Below are 15035 nucleotides of genomic sequence, written 5' to 3'. Positions count from 1 at the left end.
GTTATTACATAGTTCTGAATACTTGCAGTATAAAAAAGGATAGTTTGTATACTAGCCTATAGATTGACTCTTCTGATAAAAAAAAAAACAGCATTATGTTTCTCTATGATCGTGTCTTTTTAATGATAACAAAACTTAATATCACAAAACAATTTATTATGGAAAGTTTGAATCTTAAAAGGGGAGATTTTTAAGATGTTTGCTCATATACTATTAGACATAACATTTAAAGAAAAAATAGGACCGATTCTAACAGCAGCACTAGATTAAAGAGTATCAAATATATAAGTGTAAATGTAACTATTCTGTTATATGATTCCCTGCACTAACAGTATAGCTAAAATACTAAACCTAGGAATATAGTAATAGTACAAGAAATAGTATATAAACAGAAATAGAGATCAAAATGAGTAAATATATATATTGTTAAAGGATACAAATATGTCTACAAGGGTGGGAGTTTAGCACAGTGGTTAAGGTGTTCACCTAATAGGCACAAGGTGCACGGTGTGATTCTCACATACAGTAATTGAACTTTTGCTCCTATGAACAACTTTACACATAGTAAATAAAACAGAAAAAACAGACAATCATCTGACCTATAAATTAATAAATATGAAATTAACAATTGACTTCCTCCCTGTAGTAGATCAGGGAGATAATGTGAGGTACAAGGAAAGATGATTGTAGAGATATCCAGTTTGGTCAACTTATAATAAAGATTCTGAATACCTGTTTATGTTTTCTTATTCATAATAACTCACTGACAGCTTTTTAACATGATGCATACTAAAAATATGAGACACATTGATATGAATCAAAAGCATGAGCTAAGCATTGTTAGTGTAATAGAGAGCTTTAGAGTTAGTTTATTCATCTTTTTCAACAAACTAGGAATACATTATTCCATGGTAGAATGTTTTAGGATTACATCATTAGGTAATTTCTTATTTCGTTCAAAGTTTTATCTGTAGCTGAATATTTAATATTGTTATATATAAATTCTATAATAAGTTCTATACATAAATGTGATTTCAAGATACCTGTGTTTTTTCTCTGTTATGTAAATGTTGGATTAAATAAATAAATAAATAAATAAATAGATATCTATTAATATTAATGGATTAAATAATCCAGTAAAGGGGGGGTTTCTGTTAAAATACTTGCAATTACATGAAGCTCAAATAGCATTTCAACAGGAAACACATTTATTTAATAAAGATGTAAATAAACTTTCATTAAAGAATTACTTGTCCCCGAATTTAGTATTCCTTTGTGCAGGACTAGCTTAGTCCTACATGGAGGTGGCCATTTAGGAGCAGGATGGCAGCATACCATGCATAGTAATGAGGTGCGCTGCCTGAGCTCCTAATCTTACACGGAGCGTGCAATGTCTGACAGCAGAGCTCTCAGAATATACACACCCCCACAATGAAAAACAGCAGAAAGGGGTAAGAAATGAGCAAGACCGCTCATAGGTGTCTGCATATCCCCACCAAGAGTCCCCTTCGTATACAACAGCAAAAGTGTACAGAAATAAAATGAACAAACCCGTTTCTTTTTTTTTTAAATGAGATTAAAGCTAACCGTAGGTGCGTGGGTGTGCCCATCGCTTAGCTATGGTTAATGCAGCTTAAATGGCTGAAGAGGATAACAGCGAAGATATATACAAATGAAGCAGCATAACAATAGTGTAGTGGGCAAAGCATTTGCCTTACAAGCAGGCATTCCCAGTTCGAGTCCCACTGCAGCACATTCCATTTCCCATGGCAAAGAACATTATGACTAATATTTATGTTGCATAATCAACTAAATAACATATATTTATGAACTGGAGTACTGCAGTAAATGCACATGTAAGATGTCAGTATCATAATGAATAAAGCACTAGTAAGCAGGTTTAAGCACCAATAAGCAGTAGTAATCATATTTAAGCACTAGTAAGTGGGTTTAAGCCCTTTTGCACGGGGCTAAGCAATGCGCACACAGGTTAAGCAATTCTGAAGCGAACTCTCTGTAAGCATAAGTAACCGGAGGTTAGCATTGCTTACCCTTGCGCAAACCTGCTTACAACTGCTCAAAAGTGCCTTAATCACTCTGTATCCAACGGTCCTTGTTCTGCCCATAAACAAAATAAACAGCCACGCAGGTCTTAAACCCCTGACCATATACAACATAGTCACAGTAGTTAACCACCAAGCCATCATAGAAGTACAGAAGAATGAGGTATCAGCAAACAAGTCTTCACCATAGTAAAATCAAACTGAACCTGTGAAAGGAATCAGCATACAGTCATATGTTCCATAACCCACTACATAACATAAATATGTGAATTGGAGTACAGTAGTAAGCCCAGAAGTCAGGTGTAATTGTGATAGAGTGTTCAAGTCCCCAAAAAAACACAAGGACCCCATACAGTGTACGTACACATGAATCATAGATACCAGGCATACATATAAGGTGTAATGAATAATAAATCAATGCCAAAAAGGAATTATAATGCAAAGTCTAATTTAAGCAACACTAAGCATTGCACAGGCCAGCTTAGGAAGTGTAAGCAATGTGTAGGCTAGCTAACTCAGTGTGCCCAAGGTATACCCCTTTAAACAATGCCAACCCTAGGTAAGCAGGTTTGCCCATAGCCTAGCCCTTTCAAAACCAACCAATCACAGAAAAGTGTGGGAAATCGGCCCAACTTAAACCCAAGAGGCGGGAATACATCTCGTAACTGGTTGTAGCTTCCCCTTGCAGGCACCATGTCAGGAAGGGGAGAAGGTGTGCGCTTTCAGGTGCAGCGCTGGTGCATTCAGGAGTCCAGAGTGATGGCAGGACTCCTTGTCAAAGACCATGATCAGAGACTGCTGCAGGGCCAGTACCAGGGCTCCCAATATAAGGCAGAGGCCTGAGATCATGTCTCCTGTGACCTCACCAGTACCACTGGCATGCCCCGAACTGGTGAGCAGGTCAGGCAGCACTATGCTGACCTGAAGTGGTGTAAGGAGGACCTCATGAAGCAGTGGATCCAAGAGGCTAGAGCGGCAGGGGATGTTCCAGTTGTGTGTAAGTATCATCCCACTATGTGTGTAATAATTGCCAGCTCATGTATATCATGGATAGGTATGGCTAAATATTTCTCTTATGTCCCCCACAGCTGCAATGGAATAGGCCGTGAACCAGGAGGCCCACATCAGTCGCCTGGCGAGGTTGCGATGTGAGGCAGGTCAGTAATACTCATGCATTTACTGTCATAGGAAATAAAACTAAAAGTAGTAGTAAATCAATTGCCTGTATAAAACCTGTATTGTTCAAGGCAAGTACTGCATACACTGGAGAATATGGCAGGAAGAGTCTCATATAGTTTGTATATAAATAAAAGGGTAACAGCCTGACAATAAAGGTCTAACTGCTGAACTGCATGTGTATACTCTGGCATCATATGGTAATGTAGATTTGCAATCATGTAATAGTACTGTTGTGTTAAGCACTGTTACCCACACTGTGCACCATAAATTGAATGTGTAGGAGTGCCTGTACATGACTGGTGTAATCCCAAGAGGCCATTTAGTACAAGTGAGAGACACATAGACAGAAAACAGGGAAAATTCAGACAACAAAACCCAAATAGCACATGTAACTGAGAGGTGAACTGCTGTTTTTGTAGCACACACAGCCATGGTTCGAATTCTGCCAGTGGTAGTAGTCTGCATACAGAATCTTACCCCACAACTGTACAAATATGTCCAGAATGTCCAGTAAAGTGGCCCATATCTGTTGCCTATCAATCTGAAATCAGTGGGATGATCCCAGACGTATAGGCAGTAAACAGGAAATACAACTGATTCACACACATCTATGAGAACAAAGCTGTCACACTAGCAACTCCCCAAACCCTTATGAGACTAAGAAGCTAGGTATGTCCCATTTACACTCCAACTTGTCAAGCTGTGGCCAGAGTGTGCACAGTAACAGAGTGAGATGTATGTGCATAATACTAATGTGGAATCTGGTACTGGGTGTGGGAACGTTCAGGTAGTGCTAACAAACATTTTTCCTACAGGTCTGCCAGATACCAACACTGTGCCCAGAAATACAATTTTACCCTGTACTGGTACTGTTTACATTGGTATTGAATTGCATTGCGACTGATGCAGTTGCTCTGATTAATGAGGTATTACACATCACTGTCACCCACACTGTCCTACAAAATATTACTGTCTAGGAGATCTGTATAAGAGTGTTGTAATACAAGGTCAGAATGCAAACGCACAGGGGATTAATAAGACAGAAAGCAGATAGACGATATACAGCAATATCTATATAGCAGACACAACTGTGATGGACAGTGTTTAAGTTGTAGCAGACACAGCCATGGTCTGAATCCTGGGAGTGGATGTAGGCTGCATACAGAATCATACCCCACAACTGTACAGATGAGGCCAAAATGTCCAGTATATGGGCCCATATCTGATACCTGTCCCCCTGGTAAGTCTGTAGGATGATCCCAGATGTTTAGCCAGCAAACAGGGAATACAAGTGATTGTCAAACATCTATGAGAACAAACTGGTCACTGTAGCAACCCCCGAAACTATTAGGAGAGTAATATGCCAAGTGTGTCCTATCTACACTCCCATGTTGTCAAGCTGTAACCAGAGTGTGTACAGTAACAGAGTGAGCTGTATGTGCATAATACTAATGTGTAATCTGGAAGTTTGTGTGGCAACAGTCAGGTAGTGCTAACAAGCATTGCTCCCACAGGTACATCATATAGGAACACTGTGCTGAGAAATAAAGACCATTATAACCTGTACTGGTACTGTTCACTCTGGTGTTGTAGGGAATTGTGAGTGTTGCAGTTTCTCTGAATAATAAAGTATCACTAATCACTGTCACCCACACTGTGCTACATAATATAACGGTGTAGGAAAGCATGTATATATGTGTGTGTCAGGTCACTAAAGGTTGAAGAGGGCAATATTCTAGATATGTCCTGGCACACCTGTATGTAGTCAACACATGGCCAGAGTCTGTGCAGAAAGAGTTGGATAGCTATGTGCACAACATCAACTCAGAATCTGGGAGTATGTGTAGAAACAGTTAGTGTTAACAAACATTCCCTCCATAGGTATACCAGGTAAGAGGTGTATACTGCAGGTAAAACCAGTTCATGTCTAATGATGATGACAGCCATATCACTGTCCAAACTAAGGTTATAGGGTAGTGTAATAAGACTTGTAAGATACAGATAACAGCACTGACTAGGAAAGTAATGTGGACTACAGGAATATTCTAGTTGTTAATTGACATCTTTCTCCCCCCCACCATATCTCCAACAGCAATCAACATAACGACCCCAACTGGTATGTAATGACACCTATGTTCTGATAATGTCCAATTGTTTGATAAATATTTTAATTGTTCCCACGCATGTGCTGTAGTGAATTATTCCAACATTGGTGGCATGGTGCTATCAATGAACCTGCATGCTGTTCTTATTAACACTGTGGTCTCATATATGCATGTGTTCTGTTTGCTTTGCAACTGTTCTGTATCTGGTGTCTGGGTTAATGGGAATATCTATGCATGCTGTTATACCTAACCTGGAATGTGTTGACTATTACTAACCCACATATGATGACGATATCTAAACACTATAGCACATTTGGGAAGGCCAGTCCCAATGGACTCACCTGTCCCACCTCAGCTGGCCATGGCACTGGGCACCAGCATGTCTGGGGCCCAACCTGGGACCTCCCTGTCCATTTGTCCTGCACCACCTTCAGGTGGAACTGCCTCAGGAGATGGGGCTCACCCTCCCAGGAGTGGGCGCAGACAGGTAATTGTCACCCTTTGCCAGGTCAGGGTTGTGGTGCACAGAGAGATCAACCAGCAGCTTGGTGATCTTCTACACCAGCTCGAGGGCCACATGTCACAACTAGAGTGTCAGTCTGGCTCTGTGACTCAGCCCCCAGCATAGCCACCATCGGGGGTGTGAAGGTGCAGTGGTGACTGCCCATGGGTGAGGACCTCAGTCCCACTGTTTCCACTGGTTTCCGATTTCCAACATCCCTCCCCATCAAGGTGTTTACCCCCCACATGTGTCATATACCGCCCCTCTATGCGTCTTGTCTTGTCTGTTAACCTACCCAACCTACCTCCCCAAATATACCTACTACCCCTCTCCCACATCCCACTCTCACCTGAAAAAAAAAGGGCAATCTGTTCCCAAAAAATAATCTCACCCCATACATAGCTGTCCATTTCACATACATGCCCACTGGACACATGTAATCCAGTCTAATTGGCATCACAACTTATTATTGTTATCCTCACCCCCTCCCAGGGGGTTGAGTGTCCAAATCTACCTCCAAATTCAGTGTATATGCTCAGCTGTTGCTGTAAAAAAAAAATGGGCAGCTATGGACTTTCCCTACACCCTTCCTGCACATCCCTGGTTATATTCCCTACTGACATTCCCTCTTTGTGCCCCTTTTTTCACCTCTTTCCTATCAGCCCCTTTTTCTTTTCTTTTAAAGAAATTAGCACAAGGGTAAGTGGGAGTAAGCACTTTTAGGCAGCAGTAAGTGGGTTTAAGCCTGTTTGTATGGGAGTAAGCAATGCCTACACTGGTTAAGCAAATTAGAGTATAAGAAACTGTAACCAGACGTTAGCAGTGCTTACCTTCGTGCAAACCCTTCTTACTACTGCTCAAAAGTGCCTTAATCAGTCTGTATCCAACGGCCCTAGTCCTGCCCGGCAACAAAATAAACAGCCTCTGTAAGACTTGAATCCAGGACCCTGCACACCATAGATAAAGTGATTTACCACTAAGCCATGGCAGATATACATAACCCTGACGTATTCGCAAACATATCATCCAGCCCAGTCATTTAACAGTACAGAGAATGTATTCCAACATATAGATGTATGTGTGTGTGTAAATATATTAATATCTAAACAAATACAACATATCAATATATGTATACATACATATATATATATATATATATATATATATATATACATATATACCTGCAAATGCCTATATCTATACATATATATGTCTACATCTATATGTCTAAATATATACAGCAAGTTATATATATGTAAGCAGATATATATATATCTATGTAGGTATATAAGGACATAGTTATATTTATGTAAGCAGATATAGATATATATATATATTTATATATATATATATATATATATATATATATATATATATATATATATATATAGGTATATGTGGACATACATCTGTAGATAATGGGAAAATGACAAAAACATATATGTCCACATGCACCATTAATGGGGTTGAGGGGCCCCAAACAATAAACGTCTTGTACGAATAGGTACCGCCCCACAGCCAAACACGTTGGCACTGCAATACACTAACAAGTGTTGCAGATCCCATAACCAGGACCTGACACGACATGGGCACAAGATGTTAACAGTACTCCATTCCACCTGTATGACATCAGGCTGGTATCGGTAACATATCATGCAGCACAGTCTGGCTCCCATAGGTAATGTACAATGTGGAAGCTATCAACATCCCTCAACTGCATATACGCAGACACATATATGCAGATACAGATATATATATATATATATATATATATTTATGTGACTACACATACACATGCAGATATATGTATAGTAAGATACATATGTAGAAGGTGCACACAATATGGAACAGCCACTATGCCTACAGTTAACACCTTAACAATTGGACACTGTATGAGCCACCAATACAAATAATTGTTGCCTGTAACATATGCCACCAGAGAGGTCATATGATATAACACCACACACAGGTTTGCATAAATGGAAAACCTTTATTTGTGTACTATTACAGTTGTATATGCCATGTCATATAGCTGTTCAGTCACTGACATCCATATAAACAGAGTAATGTAACTGTGAAACAGTTATACTAATACAGTAGTCTGGAAAGGTTTACAAATGTTACTGTCCAGGCTGAGCCCTTCAGATAGTACAATAGTAAAGACAGACTGGGCCACAGGATACCAAACAATCAACAGTAAGTAATGCAGGTGTATAGTTCAGCAGCCTCTATCTACACTCTGTACACAATCACTAGGTGGAAAAGACCTCAGTTGACACAATGGGATGTAGCTGTTACATAACAAGTCATAACTGACACCATCACAAGCAGGCTGACAAACAGAACAGTCTGTATGGCAGAAGGCAGTAGGCCTGCATTAATCCAATTTATGTAATTAATTTAAATATAGGTGAATTGTATGGTAATGTACATCCAGATACCTTAAGGCAACTCACCCCTGATACCCCCACATGTTGTAACAGCCTATGTTATTTATGGTGCATTCCCCCCTAGACTCACTACTACAGGGCCATATACCACTGTTACATGCACTGGCCTGTGGAGTGTATAAAGGCACAGGTGAGCCCACACATATATGGCCCCAGCCCCACCATATGTGTGGGTGATACAACAGCAGTGGACTGATGGCAAGAACGGCAGCGTGATATACTCACAGCCCACTACAGGACAACCCCTGACAGCATGTCATATGTGCAAAGCTTAGTATGCACGTGATTGAAGTTTTGAAACTTCGAACATTACAATATCGGGCTTGCCTGTTCGAAGTTTCAAAACTTCGAACACGGAAAAAAATAAAGTAAAACATGCAACAGTAAACTAACTGCTTCAACCAGGGGCCAAGCCCCCTGTGCCCCCCACACCCCCACTCTTTACATATACCAACTCTGAAATCGCACTACAGTGCAGTAAAGGGAAATATAGTCTGCAACATACCCTTAGTCAGGGATTTGAAGTTAGAAACATAAATGGATGTAGTCATGTGCTGATAGCACTCAACACACAAACTGGCAGTGAAATATCTGACACAGGACCTGTGTGGTGGACAGCCAAAACATGATAGACACACCTCAGGCCATCAAGAGGATAGGCCCACAGTTGAGAGCTATGCAGACAGAATGCATTCCAAGGTAAATTAGCATGTACACACAAACCCTGTAACACCTGTACTATACAAAGCATAACACAACTCTACTCACACTCTGTCTGGAGCCTCCTACAAATATGTAGCTGGCCTGAGTGTGCAGGTTCTCCGGTAAGAGGTATTGCTACCTGCTGTCTGTAACACTGATGCCCACACACAGGAAGGATGTCCATCACACAGGAAAGGTAAAGGAAACACACCCACATGATGTAGGGATTTATAGTAGGTGGTTGCCATGACAGTGGTAATTGGAAGTACTACACAGCAAGCTGCATGCAGTTAGCAAGTGGAGGACACTGACTGATGAAGAGGCCATCACCTGATCATGTGCATCACCTACTAAAGCCATGTTGCAATCTATTCAAAGCAGCTCATTCCATTTACTGGAGAGAGACAGAGAGAAAAAGAGAAAGAGAAAGAAAGAAAAAAATTCCAAAACAAAAAGCCTAAGGCAAAGGCATATTAAAATCCAAAGGAAAAACAACCCATCATTCTCATTCATCATTCATTCATCAATACATCTTTCCCACAGCAGGTATGTGAAGTATATATACATGTAATAGAATGTAGTACCTGGTCCATAATAATGGGATAGATGATGTGGAATGATTTATATGTGCCATCAGGTGATGTTATAATGATGTTCAACTGAACAACTGCTGTGGACAATACTGTCTGTCCCTGTGGGTAGTGGGCCATAGTCATCAACTATGCAGGTCAGAACTGACTGACAAGATGTAAGCCATCATAGTGTGTGTTTTGTAATAGGTAATATGTATATTACGTGGCCAGTAGCTGGAGGTGGAAGTAATGCCATTATGATGGACACGTGGGACCCACGACCCACTACTGGCTTGATACACAGGTTAATCTGTAATGTAGCATGCAAGAATACCATAGAAGTGTTCTACATATACCCCCCCCCCCCAATTTCAGGCCATGTCCATATGTGGCACCTGTCTGTGTTGTTACAAGGCAGAACAGTGCAGCTGTGCAGGAAGGTGTTGTGAGATTGTGGATGTGATGTCTGAATGTACCCCACATATAGGTATGCATATGTGTACATATGTCACATATATATTATATAAAGATATATATATATATATATATATATATATATATATATATATATATATATATATATATATATATATATATCAATATCAGCATGTATGCCCACAAATATACAGATACCCATGTGTAGACATATGTATCAGCACATAAATACAACATCAGCTATATCTGCACATATATAGATATATACCTATATGCACATGTCTACATATATACAAACACACACACACAAACATATATGTATGTACAGACATGTCCTCTATATTACTACCACAGTGATGCATGCCATGAGCAAGGCACCAGCACACATAGCAATATACAGAGATAACTACAGCTGGCAGTGTGTGCAACATGGACGGGTATGTCACATGTTAGTCCCTTGTTGGACCACATTGCCCCCGTCTGTGAAGTATGCAATGGGAATATGGGGAAGTATGGCAGGTATACTTGTGAAGGTGGTCAGGGTTGGTAGATATAGAGGACAGTCTACAGGGGTAGTATGTGACACGTGGTGGGAAAACACCCTGGATGGTGTGTGTGGTCTGTGATGTGGATGCCCCATGGGCCCCAATATGGGCACAATGGGAACAAACTTCCCACCGACTGCTGCTCACAACAGCAGTCCATGTCCTGAAGGTGCCTGGCCTGGAGGCTGAGCAGGAGGAGCATGTTGGCCCTGCGAATGTGTACTGGGTGCCTCACACTGATATAGCACACCCCACATGTGTCTGTGGAGCCTGGTATGGAACAGACCCTAGACCTGACTTCAGGGGACAGGAACATGTCTGTGTGTACCCCTGGGGGGGACAGCATCCCCTGGTTTGGTTCCACCTGATGGTATTGCTGGACCAGTACATGAAGAGCCCCCAGGTTGGGACACACATGTGATGTGGCCAGGTATCATGGGCAGATGGGTTTGGAGAGGTGGATCTGCTGGACAATAGAACATATACCTGTTATTGTGTCACTGTTATAAAACATATGTTGGTAGTAATAGTCTACACAATCCTGGTACATGTCCAACAGCATGCATAGATATCCCCAATAGCACAGAATGTCAGATGTGCAGCAATCTCAGAGCATATTGTGTCACTGTTATAGAACATATGTTGGTAGTAATAGTCTACACAATCCCGGAACATGTCCAACAGCATGCATAGATATCCCCAAAAACATAGAATGTCAGATGTGCAGCAATCGCAAAGCAGCCATACCACTGGCATATATGGAACCATAGTGGCCCTGACAATGGGATGCAGGTGAATAGTCTGTAACAGGCCAACAATGATAGTGTCCACATAGGGGACATGACTGCAGTGACATAGCAGAAAGTGTGGTACAATACAATATCTGTCCCACTGGTAGGTAAGCTGTAGCCATACCTAATGAGTTGTGTGTACAGTTTGTTGAAGCTGATATGGTGGGGGTGACAAAGAGGTGTATTACAAACTGTGGTAACCTTGCTGTATGAGTTGCTCAAACCTTGCTGTATGAGTTGCTCAAACCTGTTTCTATCTTTATATTTTCAGCCAAGATGTCACATGCACGCTTGCCCACCTATTCAACAGCAGAGAATGATGTGCTTATATCACACCTGATCCAGCACTACCCAGTGCTATTTGACAGGGCTGCCCATGAACAGCAGGCTCGGACCACCCTGTGGAATGACCTAGTCCACAGGGTCAATGATGTCGGACTGCACAACCACAGTTATGAGCTGCAATGCCCATCAGCGTACTGCTGCAGTCCAGGGGGATCACCTTGCCACAGTGGTGGTCATGCCATCCATCCCCCCTAACATGTGTGCAGGGGCTCCTGGCCAGCCTCATGACACCTGCCCGTCTGGCCAGCCACCAACTGCTGGACACATTCATGGAGGTGAGTGGCACCCACACACTAGCCGAGGAGCATGCAGGTAAGGACACAGGGCATATCAGTAGACCACTGTTGGTGTATACATCTGCATTGGTACAGGTAGATCATGCATATCTGACATGTCATAGATATATTGTGTTGATGCATTGTAGTGATAAACAAAGGTTCAGATGTGGTAGTATCGTGAAAATGTACTGTTGATGTATTGTAATGCTGCACCCACCCTGTAGCACTGCCACAGGTGTGGCCACTGACATTGCATCTCTCACCTTTTTATGTAGGTCCCTCCGGGATACCACCAAGGCATCAGCCTGTAGCTGGTGAGTATAGTTTATGTAGATGCTTGCCAACACAACGGGCATGTAATGGCAATTGTATATTCCATGCACACATCTAACACACCTACCCTGAATGCATGCTGTACATGTGCATGTATTGTTGCTGTGAAATGCACGGTGTCACAGGGTTGATCATGATGGGGTATTGGAAGTGTATGTCAGACACCTGCATGATAACTAACATCCTGTCATTGCAGAATGTCCCAACAGGGAGTAACATAATGGTGGTAGATATGCCTACAGTAGGGACATGTTTGGAACAACACCCATACACAGTGCAACACCAGTGTATATACCTGTAGGACAATGGCAACTGCTGCAGAGATACACTATGGTTTAAGGCATTACAGTAGTCCACATTATCAGCTGGGTCTAGGTTGCAACATGGTGTTCAGTGTATGGGACACTGCAAAGTGAACATGTGTAGGGCTTACTTGTCATGCATCTACATAAAGGGTGAAGGAGGGGTGATTCAGCATGACACACCAGTGCACTGCAGCAGGGATCCTAAGGATGCTAAGAATGGCTCTATCTGCACAGTCAGGTTCAGGATCTGTGGCAGCAGTAACCCTACCCCCACAGCAATAGTGACGGAAGTGTGTGAACATGGGATGTGCACATGAGCAGACCTTGCAATTATGCAGAATAGGGGGACATGTGTAGGGAAGACTGGGCATACACTGGTGAATGCAGATGGCCCATGCTGGTATACCCCTGCCAGGAGTAGTGACTGCTGCAATACACACAACAAGAGGTGCGATAAACTGTGATGGTAAGGGTGTGCATACATATGCCCACACAGTGTGTATGCATCATGGTCAGCAGCTGCACACCTAACACAATCTGTAGACACTGCATGTGAAATTACAGGACATATGTCAAATATCGGGTTCGTGTACTAAGATATGGGGCGATGTGGTCCCATGGCAGATCAAGGATGGGTGCGTCAAATCAATAAAGGTGTGTACACTCCCCTTGGTAGCCATGGTATGCTCTGATGATTGTCAGTGTAAGAGTATTGGATTGATCATACATGGTCTGTTGATGTTGACAGCTGTAAATCAGGCATCAAGCATTCACCAATGACAACTGTCCACATATCATCCCTGATATGTTTTGCTGAAAAACATAGGGGCTGTGAGCAGTAAAGCTGACATAACTAACACAGTACTACACACTCTACAATGGGTTGTACACCTGTGAGTTGTGGTGCACAGTACATGGCAGGGTGCAGAATAGGTGCACAGCAATACTGTGTACATGGGTGCAATGGTATCCAGGGGAAGGGGCATCACCTAGTGACACAGCACATGCATCAAACACATGTATACTGTTGCTAGCATGGATTGGCAATAGCTGAACTGAATGCTGTTCTGTACCATATGTTCTGCATGTTGGCAGATGGGTAATAGGAGGACTGTGTGTACTATCATTGTGAAACCTCACATGTGTGTGTGTGTGTGTGTGTGTGTGTGTGTGTGTGTGTGTGTGTGTGTGTGTGTGTGTGTGTGCATCCTGGTGGTTAGTTAGTTTGTCTGCAGGGTCACTATGGTGAAGTGGTGGGAGGTAGATGCATGTAAGATGCATGTGTGCATGTGTGTGTTTGTGTGGGTGGCCATATATGCACATGTGAGATTGTGGGGTGTTCATACAGCTGTACCTCTATTTGAGCCCATGCAGTGCATGGACATGGACTGCCACATTACACACCAGGAATACCTGTCATGTGTGTAATCACAGGACAGCAAATAGTATAATATGGTCTGTAGCATGGAACAGGCATCCAGAGGGAAGGTAGACACCAGGTACACCCTTAATATCAGATGCAGCAGAGAGGTCACCTACAACCCACATATGCAGCACTACAGATGCATTGGTGAAGCACTAGTCAACACCAGGGAATGTATCCAAATATTACAGTTGTCACATGATAGGCTGAAGCAGCAGCATATCTGGCATGTACTGAGCATTACACACACATGACACACCGGTGCATGCTATTATGGATACAACATAGCAGCCCACACATATTGGGGCCATGCACATCATGTCCGGACATACAGAGAGTGCATACTGAAAGACAGCAGTGAGGCCATGTAAAACCACTACACACAGGACAGACAGGTAAAGTAGCAACTGGCCTTGTGTTGTGGCCGCTTTTGTAGGCATTTAGAGAACTGATATGTTAATGAATGGTATCAATGTGTGTATGTTAACAAGTGTGATGCAGGATGGGGTAACACATGGACCTAGACATGGGACTGTCTGTAAAGCCATGGGCAGGTAGGTATTACAAAGGTGTGTGTGTGTGTGTGTGTGTGTGTGTGTGTGTGTGTGTGTGTGTGTGTGTGTGTGTGTATACTATTAGGCAATGCTGTACAGGTTTTATTGTTTTCCCTCACAGGTGGTGAGGTGGGTCAGGTCCCTCCTGCATGCAATCTGATTTTGGTGTCCATACAGACACCGAAGATGATGATATTAATGTTGAGGCACAGGTGGGGTTGTCAGGGGCCGACAGTGTGCCAACATTTGACATCCCCCATTTAGCCACCCCAACCCAGCACACAGTTTCAGTGCCTATACAAACCCCATCACTAGTGGCCATAGTGGAGGGACAGCTGGCGTTCGGTGGCAGTGCACAGGAAAGTGTGGTAACCATGCCTACTGTGTCCGGTCACAGCAGGCATAGCTGGATGTCTGGCAGGGCACCACATAGACAGATGTCCCAGGGTGCTC

Source organism: Protopterus annectens, chromosome 7.part0, assembly GCF_019279795.1.
Source record: "Protopterus annectens isolate FY-2018-M chromosome 7.part0, PAN1.0, whole genome shotgun sequence".
Taxonomy (NCBI): Eukaryota; Metazoa; Chordata; order Ceratodontiformes; family Protopteridae; genus Protopterus; species Protopterus annectens.
The sequence above is the reverse complement of the archived record's forward strand: the minus strand, read 5'-3'. Positions refer to the sequence as shown.